The 19,088-nt window shown below is 34.8% G+C and overlaps 1 pseudogene; it reads right to left on the bottom strand.

The window, feature by feature from the left end:
* Positions 1–2,409: 2,409 nt before the first annotated feature.
* Positions 2,410–5,148, bottom strand: LOC126940258 (ADP/ATP translocase 2-like; annotated as a pseudogene).
* Positions 5,149–19,088: the final 13,940 nt, after the last annotated feature.

The following is a 19,088-nucleotide window of genomic DNA, read 5'->3' as shown; positions in this document are numbered from 1 at the left end:
GTCTACACAAAATTTATAATGGAGAAAAATATTTGTGGAAATGCTATATAATTCACTTTGCAATATAAAAATTTTTCAAACTTTCTAATTGTTAGCTCTCCATCTTTCCAGTTGTGTGATAGTTGGTGGGTTACTGATTGACCCTTTCAAATCTTAGTTTCTGCTTGTGAATGATGAAAAGTAATAATGAAAATTACTTCATAAATGTGATTTAAAGTGAACTGAGAAAAAGAACTGAGCAAATTTCTGACTTGTAAATTATCCAGTATATGTTCATGTTTATTTTATTTTTAGTTTTTTATTCTTTTATTTATTTATTTATTTTAAATAAACTTTTATTTTAAGTTCTGGGGTATATGTGCAGTCTTGTTACATAGGTAAACATATACCATGGTGGTTTGTAGCACAGATCAACTCATCATGCATGTTTTAAGCCCAGCACCTATTAGCTGTTCTTCCTGATGCACCCCCTCCCCTTCCCCTGACAGACCCCAGTGTGTGTTGTTCCCCAGCCATGCGTCCATGTGTTCTCATCGTTCAGCTCCCACTTGTAAGTGAGAACATGCTGTGTTTCGTTTTCTGTTCCTGCATTAGTTTGCTAAGAATAATGGCTTCCAGCTCCATCCATGACCCGGCAAAGACATGATCTTGTTCCTTCTTATGGTTGCATAGTATTCCATGGTGTATATGTACCACATTTTCTTTATCCAGTCTATCATTGATGGGCATTTAGGTTGATTGCATGTCTTTGTTATTGTGAATAGTGGAGCAATGAACTTACACATAGATGTATCTTTAAAACAGAATGATTTATATTCCTTTGGGTGTATAGCCAGTAATGGGATTGCTGGGTCAAATGGTATTTCTGCTTCTAGATCTCTGAGTAATTCTCATACTGTCTTCCACAAAGGTTGAACTAATTTACATTCCCACCAACAATGCAGAAGCATACCTTTTTCTCTGCAACCTCACCAGCACCTATTGTTTCCTGACTTTTTAATAATCACCATTCTGACTGGCATGTGATGGTATCTCATTGTGGTTTTGACTTGGATTTCTCTAATGATCAGTGATTTTGAGATTTTTTTTCATATGTTTCTTAGCCACATGAATGTCTTCTTTTGAAAAGTGTCTGTGAATATCCTTTGCCCACATTTTAATGGGGTTGCTTGTCTTTTCCTTGTAAATTTATTTAAGTTGCCTGTAGACTCTGGATATTAGACCTTTGTCAGATAGATTGCAAAAATTTTCTCCCATTCTGTAGGTTTTCTGTTCACTCTGATAATGGTTCATTTTGCTGTGCAGAAGCTTTTTAGTTTGTTTAGACCCAATTTGTTAAATTTTGCTTTTGTTACAATACCTTTTGGCATTTTAGTAATGAAATCTTTGCCAATGCCTAGGTCTTAAATGGTATTGCCTAGATTTTCATCTAAGGTTTTTATAGTTTTGGGTTTTACATTTAAGTCTATAATCTATCTTGAATTAATTTTTGTATAAGGTATAAAGAAGGGGTCCAGGTTTTATTTTCTGCATATGGCTAACCAGTTCTTCCAGCACCATTTATTAAATAGGGAGTCTTTTCCTCATTGCTTGTTTTTGTCAGGTTTGCCAAAGATCAGTTGGTGGTAGGTGCAGTCTTATTTCTGAGTTCACTGTTCTCTTCCATTGGGCTATGTGTACCAGTATCATGCTGTTTTGGTTACTTTAGTCTTGTAGTACAGATTGAAGTCAGGGAGCATGACTCCTCCAGTGTGGTTCTTTTTGCTTAGGATTGTCCTGGCTATTCAGGCTCTGTTTTGGTTCCATATGAATTTGAAAGTCGTTTTTTTTTCTAATTCTGTGAAGAATATCATTGGTAGTTTAGTGGGAATAGCATTGAATCTATAAATTACTTTGGGCAGTATGGCCATTTTCACAATATTGATTCTTCCCATCCATGAAATAAAAAATATAATTGAGTCCCATCATCATATCATGAAAATGGTTTTAAGAGAAAACTAGTAGCCGGGCGCAGTGGCTCATGCCTGTAATCTCATCACTTTGGGAGGCTAAGATGGGCAGATCACATAAGGTCTGGAGTTCAAGACCAGCCTGGCCAACATATAGACACCCTGTCTCTACTAACAATACAAAAAAAAAAAATAGCTTGGCATGGTGGTGACCACCTATAGTCCCAGCTGTCAGGAGGCTGAGACAGGATAATTGCTTGAACCTGGGAGGTAGAGGTTTCAGTGAGCTGAGATCTCACAAGAAGAGAAAACTAACTAGATGAATATTATTGCTTCCTATTTTCAACCAGTAAATAGTTGCCACTGATAAATTGACAGCCATGAGTCTGCCAAGAATGCTTATGAAATATTATATAATACCACATGCCTGTTCACAGAGGGAAAAATTCTAGGAAGCAACCTATGGGTACTTCTTGATTTCATGATGCAAGACAAGCACAAAAGCATCACTCATGACACTGAGAACACTGGACAATGCACCCTTGAAAAATCTTTGCTTCCTTCATCAAGCGCCGTCTTTCTTCAGCAGTCAAAAATGCCTGTGTACTCAAGACCAGCCTGGCCAACATGGTGAAACCCCATCTCTACGAAAAATACAAAATTAGCTGGACTTGGTGACTCACGCCTGTAATCCCAGCTACTCAGGAGGCTGAGGCAGGAGAATCACTTGAACCCGGGAGTTGGAGGTTGCAGCGAGCCTAGATCATGCCACTGTACTCCAGCCTGGGCGACCGAGACTCCATCTAAAAAAAAAAAAAAAAAAAAAAAAGCCTGTGTACATGATGTCAGTTCCTTTATGCCCTGACTGTATCACCATTCAGCAGTGAACAGTGTCAAATGGATAGGAAATCAACCCTGCAACGACAATGACAGGCTATGCAATCATCCAGCTGATGATGATGTGAGTACTCTTGGAATCCGGAAGCAATCCCTTTGCAGTGTCACAGATACTGAAGTAAGCAGCTGGGTAGATGATCATACCCTGCACAGACATGGTAAAGCCTTGGCACAGGCCTTTAATCCTATTAGATTTGTAGATATTAACCAGACAGTCACCAAGGCTTCTGAATTCCCTTTCAGCCCCAGCTTTACCCACATCCGCTGGTAGATGGGTACAGGCAAAATCAAAAGGGTACACAAAACGCGAGAATGTGGCTCCAGCACACTGCCTGATGCCAGGTTCCTTGCAACATAGTGCCAAAAGTGCATCCTCTGGTCCACACTACCCAGGAAGATCTGCTGGTATTTATCTTTGAAGGCAAAGTTGAGAGCCTGGGTGGGGAAGTATCTGATCACGTTGGCCAGGTTACAACGCCAGAAGGACAGGACTCTCTTCTCCTTGGGAATATGGACCATGCAGTCTATAATGCACTTGTATTGCTTATGTGTGGTAATTTCCTTGCTGGCATGCTGCACCTGCAGCAGCAGCTTGCACCACTTGATGGGTGCGACTGCTGCCTTAGAGATGGCTTCTACCGTTGGCTGTATGAATGTCTTCTTTTGAGAAATGTCTGTTCATATCCTTTGCCCACTTTTTGATGGGGTTGTTTGTTTTTTTCTTGAAAATTTGTTTGAGTTCTTTGTAGGTTCTGGATATTAGCCCTTTGTCAGATGAGTAGATTGCAAAAATTTTCTCCCATTCTGTAGGTTGCCTGTTCACTCTGATGGTAGTTTCTTTTGCTGTGCAGAAGCTCTTTAGTTTAATGAGATCCCATTTGTCAATTTTGGCTTTTGCTGCTGTTGCTTTTGGTGTTTTAGACATGAAGTCTTTGCCCATGCCTATGTCCTGAATGGTACTACCTAGGTTTTCCTCTAGGATTTTTATGGTATTAGGTCTAACATTTAAGTCTCTAATCCATCTTGAATTAATTTTCGTATAAGGAGTAAGGAAAGGATCCAGTTTCAGCTTTCTACTTACGGCAAGCCAATTTTCCCAGCACCATTTATTAAATAGGGAATCCTTTCCCCATTTCTTGTTCCTCTCAGGTTTGTCAAAGATCAGATGGCTGTAGAGGTGTGGTATTATTTCTGAGGACTCTGTTCTGTTCCATTGGTCTATATCTCTGTTTTGGTACCAGTACCATGCTGTTTTGGTTACTGTAGCCTTGTAGTATAGTTTGAAGTCAGGTAGCGTGAATGCCTCCAGCTTTGTTCTTTTGACTTAGGATTGTCTTGGAGATGCGGGCTCTTTTTTGGTTCCATATGAACTTTAAAGCAGTTTTTTCCAATTCTGTGAAAGAAGACATTCATACAGCCAGCAGACACATGAAAAAATGCTCATCATCACTGGCCATCAGAGAAATGCAAATCAAAACCACAATGAGATACCATCTCACACCAGTTAGAATGGCAATCATTAATAAGTCAGTAAACAACAGGTGCTGGAGAGGATGTGGAGAAATAGGAACACTTTTACACTGTTGGTGGGATTGTAAACTAGTTCAACCATTATGGAAAACAGTATGGCGATTCCTCAAGGATCTAGAACTAGATGTACCATATGACCCAGCCATCCCATTACTGGGTATATACCCAAAGGATTATAAATTATGCTGCTATAAAGACACATGCACACGTATGTTTATTGCGGCACTATTCACAATAGCAAAGACTTGGAATCAACCCAAATGTCCATCAGTGACAGATTGGATTAAGAAAATGTGGCACATATACACCATGGAATACTATGCAGCCATCAAAAAGGATGAGTTTGTGTCCTTTGTAGGGACATGGATGCAGCTGGAAACCATCATTCTTAGCAAACTATCACAAGAACAGCAAACCAAACACCGCATGTTCTCACTCATAGGTGGGAACTGAACAATGAGATCACTCGGACTCAGGAAGGGGAACATCACACACCGGGGCCTATCATGGGGAGGGGGGGAGGGGGGGGGGGGGGAGGGATTGCATTGGGAGTTATACCTGATGTAAATGACGAGTTGATGGGTGCAGCACACCAACAAGGCACAAGTATACATATGTAACAAACCTGCATGTTATGCACATGTACCCTACAACTTAAAGTATAATAATAATAAATAAATTTAAAAAAAAAAAAAAAAAAAAAAGAGATGGCTTCTACCACCCCACCTTCCAGGAAGTCGCTGTTGAAGGAGGACACAGCATCATCTGTCATGTTGAAAGGAAAGGGCAGGCAGGCTGCTGTGAGATTGGATGGGCCAGGAACTCTTTAATTTCAGGGCTTTGGGGCCTCATGTTATTTCAGAAAGTAAGCTTGCTATTTATGGGGCACATCTACGAGTTTCCAGAAAAATTATGGAACTGCAATTATCCTGAAATATTAAGATTTGTAGTGTTAGTATATTATCTTTTTCCCTTTTAAGTTGTGGTAATAAAATATCGTCCTTAAAAGCCTGCCTTTTTGATATCTGTTGTGACATGTTTGATTGCCTAACATGTGACCAATTTTATTTAAGGATTCTTTTGTATTTAAAAAGTATGTGTATTCTGAAGTTGCGGCATGCTATTCTAAATATATTGATTAGATCAAGCTTGTGAATTTTTCTATTCAAGGCTTTTGAATGTTTTCGACTTTTCTCTGTTATTAAAAATTTGAAAGATTCGGTTAAATTTTTCTGTTTATTTGGAAATCTTTACTTATGGTTCTGTCAGCTTTTATTTTCCTTTTAGTAAAAAAAAAAAAATCAAAACTGTGTTTTTACATGTACACAAGTTTAAAATCATGGTATTTCTCTTTTTTTCACTTGAAGTGACGTACTTATACATGGTAATAATTTTTCATGTTAAATATCTATTTTCCTAATATTAATATGACCACTTCAGTTTTCTTTTTGTTTATATTTATCTAAAACTTTACTTCTAATCCTTCCATGTGTGAGCTTAATATGAATCTAATGTAAATAACTATATTTCTTATAGCTAATCTTGCAGACTTTATTTTGTTGGTTTTATTTTATCCCTTTCTATTTATTGTAACTAGTTATAAAATTGGATTATTTCCACAACATTATTTTGTGATTTCTATAAGTCTTGATATTTTGCTTCTTTTTCTTGCCTTTCTTGCCTTATTTCATACTAATTGAGATATATTGTTTTCTTCATTTTATTTTTTTTTTCACTCTACTCTTTTGGAGATAACATCCTGAATTTCTGTTGTCTTAGTTCTTTGGAGATTTTAAGATGAATATTAAATTTGTGAAAGTCTAAAATTAATCTGGGCCAGGCGCGGTGGCTCACGCTTGTAATCCCAGCACTTTGGGAGGCCGAGACCGGTGGATTGCTTGAGCTCGAGAGTTCGCGACGAGTGAAACCCTATCTCTACTAAAAATACAAAAAATTAGCCGGGCGTGGTGGCATGCACCTGTAGTCCCAGCTACTCAGGAGGCTGAGGCAGGACAATCGCTTGAACCCTGGAGGCGGAGGTTGCAGTGAGCTGAGATCGCGCCACTGCACTCCAGCCTCACGACAGCACGAGACTCCGTCTCAAAAATAAAAATAAGAAATAAAAAAAAGACTTATTTTAGAATACTTATATATTTATGTCACAGAGAGAAAGGTTGCCAGACTGAGTGCTCCAAGCAAGAAACATGGAAAATCTAGTGGAGAATTACAGGGCTGGCAGCACTCAAAGAGCTACCACATAATTTATGCAGTAGGTCCTCTTACAACATTATTTATTATAACACTGATGAAATAAAAATTAATTTCCAGCTGGGCCACTCTCTGTGTGGGGTCTGCACATTCTTCTTGTGTCCGGGTGGGTTTTTTTCCGGTTATTCCAGTTTCCTTCCACATCCCCCAGCTGTGCACATCAACTTAGCTGTCTTGTCTAAGTGGTCCTAGTCTCAGTGACTGTTGGTGTGTGTGAGTGTGCCCTGTGATGGGATAATGGCATGTTCAGGACTGGCTCCTTCTTTCTGCCCTGAGCTGCCAGGAGATGCTCTGGCCACCTGGGATGCTGAACTGAAATATGCAATAATAATTATCTTGTTTCTATTAATCTTTCTTAAATTTATGCATAGCTCCAATTTATTTCAGCATTTAATATTAGAAGTGTTTTGGCGTTTATTTAGAAGTCCGATGATGTTTTTGTGACCAGAAATATATTGTAGGAACTTAAAACTTGCTGATATCAATTAGCCTATGCTAAATCGGTTTCATTATACGTTGCTCCATTTAAAGTTTCAGTTTCTAAGACCTATGGACTACATAAGTAAGAATTTATTCTCTTTTTTCCCCAGCAAATTTACTTGCCTAGACAAAGAGGTTAGTCTCAAGATTGTTTCTTATGTTCAAAAAATATACACTTAAAATCTGCAAGTGGTGTAATGCATAAAGGACTGAAGAAAAGACAGCCTTGTTACATATATTCCAGTGTAGGGGATAATGAAATATAAATACATAATGATATAATAAATTTTAACTAAAAGTCATACAATAAATAAGTGAGATATGAGTGATTGTGGAAGTATTTTAGATAAAATGGGAAAAGATCTTTTTGAAAAGGTTAACATTTTAGCAACAATCTTAATGTATTAGAAACAATAAGCAGTAGAAACAAAAGTTGACCAACAATAACAGCAAAACGACTCACAAAAAATACAAGTAAATAAATAAATACATAATGTAAAACAATTCTAGATTATCAATATTTGCTCTTTAAAAACATGATTTTAGAAATCACTAGCTTAATAAAGCAAAGCAAAATAAAACGAAGCATAAACACGTTAAAGCTTAAATTAAATAAAAATGTAAACCACACATAGCAGAAAGTAAAAATAACTTAAGAAAGTATATTACATAGCACTATGTAGTTTAACACATTTGAATATTTGATGAAATAAAACATTTTATAAGACTAATTGAATTATTAAGCAATATCTTAATAAACTTAATAAATAATAGGTTAATAAATAATTTTCTTCAACATACAATTGATGCAGGATATTTTCTTTACACCTTCTTGGGACTTGTGACAGAGGTGTCTCCTTTACTCAGCCTACCCCTGTCTATCCCTTGCAGGAGGAAGCCTGCTAGCAAATGAGTGCAGTAACCTGAGCGAATGCTTTGGGGTTTTGGCAGGAACAAACCCCATTTACTCAGCTCATCAAGCTCAACCCCTTGTTGGAGGGAGCACATAGGTGAGGGAGTGTACAATCTTACCATTTTTGTGTGTGGGCAGGAGCAAACTCGGTGTGGGCCACACGGCAATGACCTTGTGGGGGTCCCTGCAACCCCTGAAGCCACAGAAATCATGTTACAATGTTCTTTCTGCTCTGCTCTCCACAGATGGCTTAAGTGTTAATAGCTCATGGGAGGGCAAAGAGCCAGTGTGAAAGCCTTTTTTTGGGTATCAGCACTTATGGCTCCCTAGCTCTTGTCCTGTGTCTAGGAAAAGGGAGTTTGCACAAACAAATAGAAGACTGGTGAATGTGGAGGATTTTATTGAACAATGAAAGTGGCTCTCAGTGGGAAGGAGAGCTAGAAAGGGGATGAGACAGGCAGGTAGTCTTCCCAAGTCTAGCAGTCTCTGGCTGGACACTTCTTCATCAAGCCATCCCTCTGAAGTCAAGTCATTTCTCTCTAATGTCCAGCTGCTTCTCTGCTTCTCTCCAACTGAGTCTGGGGTCTTTATAGGGACTGGATGAGGGATGGGGCGGGCTGTGTGTAGTTTAGGAAAAGACAATATTTGAGCAGGAAAACAGGGGTAGAAGTTCTCACTTGAGACCATGGGTTTCAGGCTTTTTGGTTTGAAGGTGGGGTTTTGCCAGAGATCCGACCCTGTCTGCCTAGAATTTCTCTGCCTCCTGTCACTATCGCAATAACCAATTAGGTAATATAAAAAATTGATTAATAAAAATAAATAAATATATATATCAGTATGAGAATATTAGGAAGAAAACTTCACTGCCTATGTAAAAAAAATTTACAACTGTGATTGAAGAACTTTTTAAATGAAAATGGAGAGATGTGTCTCCCCAAAGAGCAGTTATTTCTTTAGTTCACCATCTCTGTTGTATTTTTGCATGTCACTCATCAAAGTGTGAGTAATAATCTGTGGGTGCTATGGTTTATCATGATTCTTTCTTATCTTTTTCTATATTCTGAATGTTTATCTTGGGTATTCCTTTCACATTAAAAATATTTCCAACTAAACAATCAAGCAACTGTCACTTACTAACGGAGCTAATACCTAAATAATTTAGAAAATTGTTTTAAATATTTTTTCTTAATATCTAAGGGAGGAAGCATAATTTTTTCTATATTAATATGGTTTTTAGTTTGCTTTTCTTTTTATTTTGATTCATAAATTCTCATAACAATGTCTCTTAATTTATTAATGTACTTTCTCCTTTCATTGCAAATATAATGAACAATTATTTACATTTGCTTGAGTCTTTCTTTTTTTCTACTCCGTAGGTCACTTTATTTGAGCTACTGTTGAATACCACTATTTTCCCTCCATAGAGTTCCTATAACATGGGAGCCAGGCCACACACATGCCTTCCTCTTGAAAACAGACTAATTTAGAAAGGGTGTGTAAATTACCTTAAAAAATGTGTAACGGTATTCTAAATTTCTAAGGTGCATTTCTATTTTCATTTGCCTTCACTGATTTCTTTAAAAAAAAAAAACTGAATTATTTGGTAATGCAAATATAAAATTCTTACATTTAAGTTTGTAGTTTAATTTTTGACTTCTCACAATTGAGAATAACTATATTCTTGTAACAAAAATGATTTTTAAACGAAAGTGTAAGGACCATTTTTTAACCCTGAAAAACATTTAAAAATAATACAATGGAGATATTTGTTAATATTTATTTACACAATAACCCAATATTTTTCTAAGTTAAAAAATAAATCTATGTGCATTGAGTCTTTTGAAACAGTAGAAATAATATAGAGAAAATAATTACTCATGATGCTCTCTCTACTTGAAATAGTTTGTAAGCATAGTTACACATTTTCCCAGTCAATTCTTTTCTATACTTTTGTGTACATTTTTCCTAAACTTGTAAAACAATTTAAAAAGGTTTTATACTTTTTGTTTTTTCTATACTTTTTTGTATATTTTTACTTTTAGAACAGTGAGCTAATTATATTTAAAAGGCTTTCCAAACTCTCCTTTTTCCTTTGGCAGATATCATATTATTCTTTTTTATTTATTTTTTAAATTCTTTTGTCTTATTCTTTTTTCTTTCCTCCACTGTCCACAAAGGGAATCTAGATTTGTCCCGTCCTCCATACTTTTGATATTGCTAAACAACAAAAACAGCTAAGGGATTTGGAAACCACTCTGATTGGAGGTTAGAGGTTAGAGAGATTAAATGAGAGGGAGAGACAGCGAGTGAGGAGAGGAGAAAAAAAGAAAAGGAGAGAGAGGGAGAAAGAGGAGAAAGAAGTGGGGGAAAGAGGAAGAAGAGGAAGAGAAATTAGGTTGAAAATTGGCTTCTTGAGGATTATAACCAGGCTCAGAGAAACAATAGTTTAATTGAAATGTTTGCAGAAAGTAACTCAAATTAATCAACATGACTTTAAAGATAAAATGTTAGAGTTAGAAGTGCTGAAAATCTTCAATGATCCATTTGCTTGTGAAAACATACAAATTGAACTGTAGCTTTCATTGTTCGCTGTAAATATATTTTCTTGACTATTTTAATGTGATGCATGGCAAACTTTGTGTGACTTTTCTTTGAATCCCCACATCTTCTTTTTTTTGTTTGTTTGGTTTTTTTTGTTAGTTAGTTTTGTTTTGTTTTGTTTTTAACCTATGTTTTAGAGTTAAGAAAGCACACACAAATGACTTTTGTATTTGGAGCCCTTTATAGGTCTTCACCCGTTCAGTGCAAAACTTCGACATCCACAGCACCATGCTTTGCAATTCTTAACCACGCACATAGTGATCTCCTGGTTCTTATATTGGGTAATTAATAAATAATTAATAAATACACCCACAGTTTTTAGTGACATGCTTAAAATATAATTGGTGTTGAAGGAGCAAATACTAGCGTGTCTTAGAAGACATGTAGTTTTATGATTTATGTATTTAAAATTCAGTCCTTGGAACTTTTCTATTTTGGGGGGTACTTTTTTATTTTTATCACTATTAAAATAACTTCAGTCATTTTTATTTTATTTTATTTTTTTGAGACGGAGTGGAGCCTGTTGCCAGGCTGGAGTACAGTGGCGCGACCTCGGCTCACTGCAACCTCTACCTCCCAGGTTCAAGCCATTCTCCTGCCTCAGCCTCCCTAGTAGCTGTGACTACAGGTGCCTGCCACCATGCCTGGCTAATTTTTGTATTTTTAGTAGAGACAGGGTTTCACCATATTGGCCAGGATGGTCTTGATCTCTTGACCTCGTGATTGGCCTGCCTTAGTCTCTCAAAGTGCTGGGATTACAGGCATAAGCCACTTCGCCCAGATAACTTCAGTCATATTTTTAAAAATTGATTATTTTTATTAATATCATTAAAATTTTTAGAATTTTTTTAAAATAATTATTTCTTATTTTAAAAATAAATATAAAGATACTATTAAAATATTTCACTACTCAAATATTTACTTCAAAACACGAGCATCATATGCTAGGAAAACGTGAAAGAAAAAGCTGGGAAATATATTGTAATGATGAGTTTTAGTACTGAGTTGTGCAAGACTCCAGCATCTACTTTAACTAAGTGCTTTTTTTTGTAATCATATAATCTTCCATATCATTATATTAATGCATTATTACTAAATATGTTTTTATTGTTTTAAAAATCTCCAGAAATTAAATATTTATAACTCATATATCAGCATAAATTTCAATGCAGCATAAATCACAGAAGTAAATCAAACTATGATTTAACACTATACATCTATGTGCTGGTAGTATAATTTTAGAAATACACAAATATATCTACAAAATAAATAGCATTATAAGCAAATAATTTTCAAAACATTTTAATCTACAAATAATTAAATCATTGTATGGAAGAATTTTTAAAACATCTTTTCTCAATCTTCTTCTTCAAAAAATTAGTTTCTACCTGTAGTCATAAGTGTACTGTGTCATCCAAGACAGAAATCGCCTCTCTAATTTTACATATATCTCATTTTAAGTTATACTTAGACTTGTAATTTCCATATCTTAAACATCGATCTATAGTTTAAATATTTTAGATTTGTGTTCCTAATCTAGAAATTGAATTGATTGAAACCTTAAGATGTTACGTTATATTATATTATATTATATCATATTATATTATATTATATCATATTATACTATAGTTAGCACCACATCTTCATACTAATTCTGATTCGTTGCATATATTTTTCTAATATATAAAACATTTTTCATTACTTATAATGTATATCAATTAAAAATTTATATAAATGTTTCATTACTGATAATTTACATAAACGTACTTACATGTATTTATGTTCTTGAAAAAACTAACCAATTGGTTGTTTAAAGATATTTTTTATCTTCCCTAAAAAAAAAGAAAATTCTGTTTATTATGTAACACTGTGGTAATGGTAATTGTTTCTCCACTAACAACAGATGAAATGACAAGAGACATTTCATTCTCTGCCACAGAAGAGCGATTTCAGAAAACTGTATGTTTGACAGTTCCTCATCTTATTCTTATTATAGCCTCACAAGTACCAAGTAGGTGTTACACATATAGTAGGTGCACAAATGCTTTAAAATAAAATAAATTGATATTGACCCTGTGTTTTGAGAGACATAGTCATGGAATAAGGGAAAATAGCATGTAGTTTCCTTCTGTATTCACTTTTTCATTATTGATAGATAACTAAGATAGAAAACAAATTTAAATATATTCGATATATCAAGTGGTAAAGGGTGATGTTTAGAAAAGTGAATCAGGACAAAGGGAGAAAGTTTGATAAAAGGCTTTTATACATGTGCCTTATGAATGTGTATGTGTTTGTATATGTATAGATGATATATTATTTAACATTACTGTGATGTCTCTATTATAAAAATAGCTTCTCTGTTTTTATACTATCCTCTTATCCTTTCTAATTCCCATCTGGGAAGAGGTCAAGCATTCGTTTGAGAAATAGCCAATGGTTCTAAATTTCTAACCTGCTAAGAAACATTCAGATTCTGAAAACTTGAAATCTCACCCAAAGGTGTAGTTTAAGGGCAATAGTTAGATTTATATGCTTTTGGATTTCTTTTGAATGTATCACCAAGGCATAATACACTTTACTAAGGTCTGTAATGCTTCCAAATACTGGTGTTATGTGTAGCTTCAGGTCATATTTTCTATTACAGGAGATATGAGAGTACAAAAATTGCATTGCATAGTGCATCAATAAAAGAACACTGTGAGCTTTATCTTATCTTACAGAAATTTCCAATTTGAAATGTGCGTTTTGTTGTGAAAATGCTTTAAAAGTTCACAGTACTTTCTGGCTCTACTGTCTGAGTTATACCAAAGCCATTTGAGCGTAAGCTTTTGTTCTGGTTGAAGAGTTATGAACCAAAGTGGTGCTCTGCTAAAGGGGACACAGAGGGGTGTTGGGCTAAGAGCACACTGCTGCCAATAAACCAAAAGCAACTCTTGAAAGCATTCTGGTAAGAGATGCAATGAAAAAGTATACCAATTTTCACTGTAATACTGTTTTTCCAAGAAGAAAACAATAAAATAATTTATTATAAAATCTCCTAGCTTACTTCGTCAGATGCCATCTTTTAAAGAAAATTTCTATCAGTATTGTCAAAACAGCATATTTTATGGGGCTATTTACTTCACACTGAGAAGAACACTAAAAAGAATGCAACATATCTGTTTTATTTTTTTCTTACCTCTTATCAGTACCAGCTTGGAAATAATTTTATCTATTCTTTACTTTCTTGCTGTTGCCTCTATATAGCCTATTGGAATAATATTAATTCTAGTTGATAGCATATTGTTTTTCCTAGGTCATGCAAAGGTCTCCACTAGTAAGACAGATGTTTGTTGAAATATTAATGAAAATAACCCTAGAGATTATTTCATTTTACCTAATAAGATAAATTGAATTATAAAATGAATCCAAAAATAATTAGTGAAATGTAGTATTATTAGGAGGAAATAAAAATAAGCTAATAGGAAACAAGAGGAATGTTTCAGTGTTGTCTTTATGTGAATCAGTGTTACAGCCCCAAAGCAAGGACATGTTGGATATATTCATTAAATAAACTAATCCCATGTCATAACCAGGAATTTGTAGGATTTATTTACTCTTACAATGCCTGGAGTATCAGTCACAGGCAATTAAATATACAAGTAAATGTGCAAACAAATTAATTTATTAATATCTTCAGACATACACATAGCTTTACTATGTTAGTGACCTAGAATCTGAAAAAGTGAATAAATCTCTTCAAGATTCTAATTTTTATACTTCATATATAATTTTAATTCAATTCTATAACTTATGTGTATTTCTTTTAGATTATATTTTACCCAAATGCCCAAAACCATATAACTCTGGAAATTTTTCCTACATGCTTGCTATTTGCTGTTTAGAATCTATATGGTTTACACTAAACATTTGCTGCTGCTTCTTGTCAGAATATTCTAGTCCTGGGTTCTTTTTAGCCTTTATCACAGAAAATATGTATGTTTATAAAAAAAGACAATTAAAATTAAGTAAAATAGTATACATGGGAAACATTTGGATTTAATACCACTGAAATAATTAAACACCATGCTATTTTCAATTGCTTGTTTGCATTAGTTCCTACTTCTGTAGGCACATCCCCATCTTTAAATCTCTAGCAACAAGTATACAAAAGTATAAAAGTAATATGAACCATCACTGCCTCAAAGTCAACAGTAAATAGATCAGCATTTAATTGAAGAATGTGCATTCTAATTCTGTCACCCAGTGACCATGGGAAAATAATAGCACTAGTTTTTGTTTTATTTTCTTAAGTATTTTCTTTACATATTTTCTTACATTTCTTAAAACAATAATAAAATATAATCAAGGATTAAATTTAAACTCAGCACAGGAAAAGTGTTCAGAAAAGGTGAATTAGTTATCATCACTCCTTCATTACAAAAGTAACAGCTATATATTGAATTGTGCCCCTTCCAAAAAAAAAAAAAATATATATATATATATATATGTGTGTGTGTGTGTGTGTGTATAAGCCCTAACCTCCAAGGGAATGTTATTTGTCTATATATCCTATAAGGAGGTAATTAAGGTTAAATGAGGTCAGAATGGTGGGGTCCTGAATATTGATAATAGAACTGGTGTCCTTATAATAATAGATACCAGAGAGAATGTTCCTTCTCTCTTCGCGTGTCCACAATGTAGGTCATGTGTGCACATGGCAAAATGGCAGCTGTCTACCAGCAACTCACTGAAAACTGACTGTGCTGGGATCCTGATCTCAGAATTCCAGCATTGAAAAGTATAAGAGAATAAATGTCTGTTGTTGATATCATCCAATCTATGGTGTTTGTTAGGGCAACCTGAGCAGCCTAAGACAGTAATACAAAAAACACACAAGCAATACTGTGTGCTCACAGTTATTTTTCAATGAAGAGAGATTTGCATTATTTGTTACTTTTTTGACCTATCAAAGAAAACGAGCTATAAGTATGTATTCATTAAGACTTTACAACTACTATTACATGTGTAGTTCTTGGCCCTGACGCTGGACAAGTGATGCTACCATGTCCTGGGGTGAATTTAAACTAAGTTCTAGGATTCTGAATTCATCAGCAAAATTAAACTATGTATTTAAACAACCACCTAAGAGAATATACTGGAACTGATAGTTGAAGTTTTAATGAATCTCTAAATAACAGCCCTCTTTACTGTCCATGCTTGGAATAAATTGAGAATTAAACACAGAAGTCAGACAGATGGAGACCAAATTGTCAGCTTTCGTGCTGATAAAAAAATAGATCAACGGGGTAAAGGACATGGCTTAGATACACAGCCAAATGGACTTGAGAATCCTCCCTAGAACTGGGCCAACTTGTTTACCCAGTTATTAGGAAAACCGCAGGCTGCTCCACCAGAGCATGACCAACAAGCTCACCACAGGTTGAGAAAACAGGCCAGCACCCATCTGTTTGTAAGGCAGACTTCCTCCAAAGGGGAGTGTTCTTCCAAACTCATGAGTCAGATAGCTCATTACTTCTACCATGGGAAAATACAAGTGAAGAGCCTAGAAAGGGAGGGCGCAAGGAGTACTCCTCCAGATAAAAAATCCTCCCATAGAGAAACCTGAGTGGGGATGATTATTTTTCTTAAGGACAGTGTCGTGTGGTGAGGAGGATGCACTTAAACTTGGAGAGATTGCGTCTGCCTGGCTCACTCTACAAGTGCTCTGCACATTTGAAGCTTCACCTGCTTTTAGAAGTTCCTTAATTCTGCTTCTATTTCCCTCTTCCTAACTGTGGTTAAGCGACTCCTTGAAATAAGTATTTGTCTTCATCATCCAGGCTGACAGTGTTTTACGTGACTATTCCATCCTTGTATTGGAACTCTTTGTGGACAGAGATTGTGGCAATCTCTTTTATTGACTAGTGCAGTGCCTAGTGCATAGGCACTAAATAAATGTCTGTTGAATTTAATTTGGTGTTTTATTAAAACTACTTTTCTTTAAAAAGTACTAAGCAGAGATTAAGAACATGTGGAATTGGGACCACATTCAATAAAACATTCACTACCTAATTTTTTTTGTAGTGCAATGTGGATTTCATGACTGCCATTGCCTCTGCCTCAGCTCAAGGTTTGACTGTTTAATTCTGTCATAAACATTATCCTGTGTGCTGCATGAGTCACACAGTCTTAGACATTTCAAGTACGTTTTTTTTTTTTTCTTCTTTCTGACAAATCTATGAAAGCAAATACAGCAGGTGAAGAATGAAGTATGCTGAGTTAACGCTTCGGTAATAAACTGGCCCATCAGCGTCTTTAGTCCAAGAGGCAAACAGAATTTTTAACCCTCTTGAGAATTGTTAGTGATATTTGAAATTGGTTATGTAAAATTTTGTATGTTACCTTATAAATAAATAAATCTGAATTCAATATACAATTTGGGAAGAAATGGTAATGTTGTCAAGGTCAGAAATAGCAGCTGAAATTACAAAATTCTTTAGAATAATGCTTTTCTTTTACATTATCTTGAGCGTAGGACACTTTACACTTTAACAGTCTCACCTGAAGTGGTTTAATATAATTTACTAGTCCCTACAACCATAAAGAGGCATAGCTAACATTAAAGGTATCCGTTTCAGGCTAATTATTCACTGTTGTTTTTTAAATATTGCTTCTCATCTTAATGTATAATTATGATAATTTTACTCAGAGTGGTGCCAGTCTCTATACAAATTCAGATTTTGAGCAGGGTCAACAGTTACATTTCCTTTTCTCAGTTTAGTTTGTTCTATTAGTTCCTGAAGAAAACATATGAATGTTGTTTTAAAATTTAATCTCTTTTTGGAGAAAATAATAAGGATAACGCAATTTAGCTAATTCCCATTTCTACATTTTTTAGTCATTTTCTCCAAGAAAAATAAAATGTCACTACCTATTAGGATAATAAAGCATAAGCATAAATAATTTATTATATTTTCAGGGTGAATTTTAATATTTACAACCACTTATATGTTAAAAATTGATAAATATATATCACATAAGGAAAAATAATATTGATTTTGTGATGTATTCAGACTAAGATTTTCCATTTTTCCACATTGAAACATGCTAATATACTGCTTTCCTCAGTCTTCAATTTCTTTAGAGTCACATGAGAATGAGATCGTAAAGGTAAATTGGGTTGTCCAAGATCAGTATGCTTGTATATTAAGTACCTAAAATATAGGATATAAATGCCATAAAATTATGGAGAGTTCTACAAAATAAAGTAACCCACAATTGAACAGAGATACACACTTTTTCAGAGCTGGAGTTTTCCATTAATTTATGGTAAATGCTTATGCTGAATAGAAGTTTTGGCAGTTAAAAGGTGCTCAACAAATATCTGTTTGGTTAAATCTCACTAATTTTAAGCATATAATACTGAAAATCTGTGTACAATGTACAAGTTGTATGTTGATTAGTATTTTCTATGTAATTTTCAGTGAATTACTCCAATGGAAAAAAAAATTATCCCAAAATACAGTCAAATCATATATAAGAACACTAGGCTTGCTTCAAAGAGCATACCCCATAGAAAATGTACAGAGTAAAAATCACATATGTGTATGGGTATATATGCAGTCTTTACTCACTGGGTCTAAGAATATTTTGATATGAAAGGTGAAGAGCAGAAACAAAATTATCTCTGACTAAAACAAATCAACCATGGAAAGTATCACTTTTAAGACAACTGGATGTAGAAAACTAGAAAATCACAGAATCTTGGACTCGTAAGGTAACTGAGAATGCAATCTCTTTGTCATCATTCATTGTGTGATGTGTGAGAACTGAAGCCTCTGGGTCCATTGACAACCAATTTAAGCGGCGTCTGGAGTCTGTCAGTGTCTGTCTAAGGTCAACTTTACCGAGAGAAGTGGCATGCTATAACCATTGGATAAATTAAGATGGCAAAACCTAAAACCCCTAGTCAATCTTAACAGTACTGAGAGAGACAGAGACATTCTGTGACTCCTGATGTAGTGCAAGAGGAAGTACACATCATTGCCCATTAAATGAGCCGAGCCAATAAATCAAAACTGATCTCACCAAGCCTCCAGCTCTAAAAGTTTAAAAGGAATACGAGGAAAAGGGGGCCGCATTAAGTCACATCATAGAGAAACAACTAACCAAATCTAGCATGTGGAGGATTCATCAGAACAGATATCCTGAATTCTTTATTAAATATAATTCCAGGAAAAATAAATAGTAGGTAGAACCTATATATTTAAAAAAGGGAATGAGAGGCAAACATATATGAGCATTGTTTGTTAGGGATTCCAGCAAACCAACAGTAAAAACACACTTAGGAGACAAGTGGAGAAATTTGAATTCTGGTTGGATATTTAATGATATCAAACTATTGTTATATTTCTTAAGAGTGATAAATTAATTATTCTTCATATCCTTTGCCCACTTTTTGATGG

The sequence above is a fragment of the Macaca thibetana genome, chromosome 17 (assembly GCF_024542745.1).
Source record: "Macaca thibetana thibetana isolate TM-01 chromosome 17, ASM2454274v1, whole genome shotgun sequence".
Classification (NCBI taxonomy): Eukaryota; Metazoa; Chordata; class Mammalia; order Primates; family Cercopithecidae; genus Macaca; species Macaca thibetana.
The sequence above is the reverse complement of the archived record's forward strand: the minus strand, read 5'-3'. Positions and strand labels throughout refer to the sequence as shown.